This window comes from Sminthopsis crassicaudata, chromosome 3 (genome assembly GCF_048593235.1).
Source record: "Sminthopsis crassicaudata isolate SCR6 chromosome 3, ASM4859323v1, whole genome shotgun sequence".
NCBI classification, from domain to species: Eukaryota; Metazoa; Chordata; class Mammalia; order Dasyuromorphia; family Dasyuridae; genus Sminthopsis; species Sminthopsis crassicaudata.
Window position 1 is genome coordinate 116,607,776 of NC_133619.1, and position 6,326 is coordinate 116,614,101.

The window sequence follows — 6,326 nt, forward strand, 5'->3', positions numbered from 1 at the left end:
GTGCAGAGACAAAGAATTCAGTTTGATGAGAATCTTAAATGTAGAATATTCAGTGTAGAATATTAATTGGAGAGGAGTGCTACGAAATAAGTTTCAGCATCAACTTCCCAAATCTCTACGTCCAGTCCCATTTGTTTTCTTGAGCTCTAGAATCAAGTCTTCAACTGCCTGCTGGGGAACTCCACTCGGATGTCTTGCCATTCCCTCAAACAAAATGTATTAAGAATTGGACACGTCATTATCCCCAACTTCTTGTATTCTGTTGTCCAGCCAAATTGGCTTTTTTCTTATTCCTCACAAATATTTCATTTTCTGTTATCGTGTCTTTGCATAGACTTTCCCCAAGTCTGAAGTCTGACATCTTATACTGTTTTCTTCAAAGCTCATATAAAAGGAGTGATTTGTCCTCTGTGATCTTTTTTGCTCTTTTTCCTTCATGGAGGAGAACATGGGAGAACACATGCGGCAGAACTACTGTGTTCTGCTTACATGAGTGAGGAAGGCTGGCTGTTCTATCTCTTGGTCACCATGTTTCTGGGAGTACATGAATACATTGGGTGTTCAGTATTTAGTCTTTCTTGGTCTTAGATGAATGAATATTTCAAGAAAGGAAGTAATACTCTGGTGACAGAAATTCATTAGATCATCAAAGGTCCCACTGGCTACTAGTGATTAGCAGAAGTTGCTCACCTAAGAGTTTGTCAAGTGGAGCAGTATGCAAAAAAGCTCCAATAGGCAGAGGTAGAAAGGCCATCATCTGAGAATAGCAACAAGTGAAGGGATTCCCACATGATAGATTTGCTAACTTTAGTCTCTAAAATGGGACAGATACTTGGAGATTGGCAGAGAAGTGCACAAGAGGGGAACTTATGAGGATTCCAAGGGAAAAAAAGGTGACAAAGGAACCTGGAGGAAAGTCTCAGCCTCTTGTATATGACTGGAGTCTTGTGGTTCCCCTCAAACCTATGTGTGCCTAACTACTTGTATATATTTTAAGTATAAATCCACTTTTCCTGGGAAAATTGTGTGTGTGAGTAGAGAAAATATTCTCAGTTTAGGTAGATTATGTTTGCATCTACTGTTCTCTATCTCTTTAGCAATACTCATTTCTGAAAGGTGATACAGGTATACTGGTTGATTGATAATAGGGGGCTCATAAGTAATAGAAATAGAAATCCTAATCCCTAGGAATTATCTTCCCTGAGGGGTAAAGTTGTCAATCTACATAGCATTTATGGTAGTAGAGAAAATGAGTTCAGAGGAATTCTATATTCATATGTATCTATATATCCTGAAAAGAAAGTTCTTTTAAGACAGACTTCCATTTTTGTCTATATATCACCACCACCTACCAGAGTACCAGGCACACATATGCTGAATAAATGCTTGTTGATTGATTGATATAACAGCCAGAAATAATCTTTCTGAAGTACAAGTCTGACCATGTTATGCCCTTGCTCGAAACCTTTCAGTAGTTCATTACTGCTTATAAAGTAAGATATAAATCCTTATCCTGCCATATGTGACCTTGCACAATCTGTCTCTAAATCTACCTTTGTGGCCGTTTTTTTCACATTATGTCTCTTTGTGTTCTTTACAATCCAAATGAATCACCAACATTTTCTCTGATTTGGTATTGATACCTTCTGCTTTAGGAAATGTCCACAAGCTGTTTCCTATGATTGGAATATATACTAGGAGTATAAATAAGTATAATACCAGGTAGCGAGGGAAGAAGCAAAAAAGCAGATAGAATATTACAGGAAAATTTGAGGAGGGGGAGAATGGTTCTTCCCCTTACTGCCTGGGTAATCTTAGACTCTCTGAATCTCACTTTCCTTACTTGAGAAATGAGGGCATTGGAATAAATGCTAACAAAGTTCCTTCCAGTTCTATGTTTATTTTCCTATTTTAAGCTGTAGAGATCAAGAAATAGGAGACTCATGGAATAGGTAACCCTGGAATAGGAAACCCAGGTCTTTTCTTTCTTTAATTCTCAGTTTAAAATCTACCTTCTGCAATAATCTAGATGGGGGGACAATGAAGATCAGTATAAGCATCAGAAGATAATAGATGTTAGAGGATTTGTGAATATTTTATTGATGAGACTTAACAACTTATTACATATGTTAGGTGAAAGAGAGAAGAATCAGAAAGAAAAGCAAAAGGAAAGTTTTAATCACAGGATAAAAGGCAAATGATGCCATAAAGGAAAAATAATAAAGTCAGAGGAGGGGGGTAGGGTTGGAGAAAAATAATGATTGACCTTTCATGACATAGATAGATATGGGTGTAAAATGCTTATAGAATATTCAGGATATAGAATCAGGTGGGATATATCTTGGCCAATTTTTTTTTTTGAGGGCAGTTGGGGTTAAGTGACTTGCCCAGGGTCACACAGCTAGGCAGTGATAAGTGTCTGAGACCAGATTTGAACTCGGGTCTTCCTGACTTCAGGGCTGATACTCTATCCACTGCCCCCTAGCTTGGCCAATTCTTAAACACAGTTCAGTGTACACTAGATAGTTCTCTATTAACAAGAAAATTGTTTACACTGGAGATATAGATGAAAGTGTGAGTCTTGAGTTCAGAAGAGAGATTAATACTGGAGATAGAGATTTGAGGATAGAAGATGAGTGATATGATATGATATGATGTGCTCTATGATAAGCATAGAGGATGAAGTGGAAGCCAAGGTATTGATTAATATTTCCAAGACAGCACACATAGAAAGGAAGGAAAGAAGAACCAAAGTTTAGGTAGCACTGAAGAGCTAGTTAAGGAGACAATTGAAGAGCAGATGAAAAGGTGGGATGAGAACCAAGAGATTGTCTTTCCTTTTTCCCTATTCAAAAAGGGAAAGAGGATCTAGTAAGGAAGGTATGGCCAGCTACTAAAAGTTGCAGAAAGATCAAAAAAGATGAAGATTTTTAAAAAGAGGCTATTGAATGTTTTAATTAGATGATCATTAATAATCATAGGTAGCTCAGTGAGTAGAGAATTGGACTTAGACTCAGGAATTTAGGCAGGCCACTTAAATTTATTTGCCTCAGATTCCTCATGTGAAAAAATGAGCTGGAGAAGTATCTTTGTATCTAGTATCTTTGACAAGAAAACCTTCAATGTAGTCACAAAGTGTCACACATGACTGAAAAAGACTGAGCAATTGTAGAGAATGCAATGTAGGCATTTTTTAAGGTGAAGGGAATGCTAGTTTTATTAACGTACAAAGTCTGAATAAAAGTATTTAATCCATCGATATTCCCTTATACAATCTATTAATTAGGAATAAAAAATTAAGACAAATAAGAAATTTATTTGTAGTTATACTTATTTATGAATTTTATTAAAATTCTATTTGAGGGTCCTCTTAAATATCACAAAAAGTAAACTATGGATACCAGTGTCCCTCCCCCAGTATGATCACATAAGGTGAAACATCTGGGAGAGAAAGAAGAGCAGGGAAATGTCACAAAATAAAGAATTATTACCAGATGAATGTAGCTTTGGAAGTAGAAAAATATATCTATATGATTATAAATAGACATATATGTATATGTATGTATATGTGCATGTATGCATGTGTGTGTATATTGTAATAGCAATAGTAGAAGTAGAAGTAATAGTAGTAGTAGTAATAGTAATAGTAGTAGTAGTAGTAGTAGTAGTAGTAGTAGTAGTAGTAGTAGTAGTAGTAGTAATGGTAGTAATAGAAATAGGGAGCTTCGCAGATACCTTGATAACCAGGACATGATTATTAAGAATCACAAAGATTTTTAGAGATTTTCCCTGTTACAAACAATAATTTTTGACAATATTTTTTGCCCTAGATCCTTCACTCTTATGGAATAATTCTTGGCTATAACATAAGAAGAATCAAATAACTGTGCATATGTCTTTTTAGGTACAGACTTCATGACCATTAGCAAAAGTCAGGAAGAAATTTTCCTAAGAACTCTTTCCCTCATGTTAAAAAACAAAACCCCCTTATTTTTATTACCACAAACTTAACAAACATCATCAAATTTGAATATTTCTTTATACAGAGAAGAGAAAGAGGGGTTTGTATATGGCACCATGAAACTGTATTACATACAGCTTGATTTTAAAAAACAACCTTATATTTTATTTGTTTAAAATTTTATTTATACTTATATATATGATATATATTATAATTATTATATTACAATTGTGATATATCATAATATTATATATCATGTATATTTATATATTTAAAATTTAAGATAGCATTTCAAACCTTGCCTTATGAGAATTCCTTTCTGAAATTTCCTCTGTTCTTTTCTATATATTTTTTAATGTTTCCTTGAGGCTCTAAGAACTTCTTACATGAAAGAACTGCAGAGGAAATATCAGAATAAGGTAGTCATGCTTATTTAACCTTTTATTTTTATGTATCTTTTTATATATGTGTCAGTCAAAAAGGGCTAGTGATAGAGTAATGTTGAGTTGGATTAAGAGGAGCATAACTTCGGAAACAAGTCCTTCTCTACTTTGCACTGAAAAATTGTGTTCTGTTCTGGATGCCATTTTAAGAAGGATATTGCTAAATTGAAGGGTGTCCAGAGACTTTGGAAGAGGTGCAAGGGGAAGAAGAGAGACCAGGATGATAAAGGGCTCTGAGAAGTGTCTTAGAGAGTAATTAAAGAAACTGGGGATGTTCAACCTGCAGTGAAGTAGAGATAGACATAATATCTATCTTCATTTGTTCTGTTTGGTCTTTACAGGCAAAACCCAGGATCAATGGGTAAAAGTTATAAAGTGGTCAAATATCAGGAAAATACTTGCTAACAATTAGAACTATCCAAAAAGGAATGTGCTGCTTCCAACATAGTAGGTTCTTTCTTCTTGGATATTTTCAGGCAAAAACTAGATAATTAATTGTTAGACGTGATATTAGTGGGAATTCCTTTCAGGTATGGGTTGTACTAAATGTCTGCTAAGATTCATTTCAGTTTAAAAATGCAATAATTCTGTGGTATCTATCTTCATATTATCTAAGTCCTAAGTATAAATTTCCCTTACAAAAATTTTAAATATCAAATTGTCCATTGCCGTGTTTAATGAAAAGTAAGGTATTGAAATATTGAACTATGAAACTTCCAAATGTATATAGTCAAGTGCTTTAGGGAAGACAATGAAATATTTGCACAGTGAAGAGAGAAAAGGGATGGTAATGAGACTCAATGTTAGAGGACAAATAGTGAGAGGATATGACAAAAGTGACCCATGTTCTATTTCTATTTAGATGATGGGTAAAGAAAAAAATGTGAGAAAATGGAACTAAACTCCTTTCTGTCAAGAGATGGAAAGTATATTTCATCAGTTTTTTGGAATCATTATAGTGGCGTCATATATGTATATGTATATACATATAGAATTTGTAAAAAGTCAATTTAATGTCAATGTGGCTCTTATGTACAGAGTACCATGCCAAATTCTGGGAATACAGAGTTAAATAAGATACTGTTTTTTCCCTAAAAATCCTTACAATCTTGTAGAGGAGATACAATGTACCAAATATTATAATACAAATTTTAAAACTAGGTACAATAGTGAAATTTATACAAAACATCATCAGCTAATGAGAGAGAGAAACAGAAAAAACACACATACACACAGAGACAGAACATACACACATACACATAGATTTTCACATATATAATGAAATTCCTTTAACACATGACTTTTTGATTATGTAACTATATGAATATATATAATAATATGAAATTCCTGATGGAGTGACATTCTTAGGATTTAAATGGTACCACTCTCAGAGAAGTTCTCAAGTGTCTCCATATTTCAAGGGAATACTAATTGATGTTAAACAAAGATCCCACAGAGCCATGTATCTTTGTTCTACTTAAAGTCTTCATTATATATAAAAATAGTTTCAGGTACAAACAGTCTGCTAAGCTCTATCAAAAATATATAATATATGTAAATATATACAAATATGCTGGCTGTGTGACCCTGGGCAAGTCACTTAACCCAATTGCCTCAGCCAAAAAAAAAAAGTATATATATATGTATATATACTGAGAAATAGAAGGGTTTTGAAAATAAATAAAATGGAAGCCAAACCAAACTAACCTGTCTTTCCAAATCTTAACCTATAGCAGGCAATATGATTCGGGGTTCTTCTTGTTTGCTTTGGAGGGGAACTTCTTTCCCCAGCCTATCTGAGACCATTCATATTTCCTCTTGAAGCCATTCTGGGTTGTCCTGCTTGTTTCCAGATGTGAGTATTCCTGTTCAGTTTAGCACTGGAGGAGAATGGGGCCCCTCTCGCTCTTCTAAGGAGCGCT

The 6,326-nt window shown here is 34.3% G+C and overlaps 1 long non-coding RNA gene across 1 annotated transcript in view; it reads right to left on the reverse strand.

Moving 5' to 3' along the window:
- Positions 1-6,326, reverse strand: part of LOC141564894 (uncharacterized) — a 32,616-nt gene extending 26,290 nt beyond the window's left edge. Inside the window, exon 1 of the long non-coding RNA XR_012488788.1 lies at positions 6,112-6,326. This is a non-coding gene — a long non-coding RNA (uncharacterized LOC141564894). The remainder of the gene's footprint in view (positions 1-6,111) is intronic.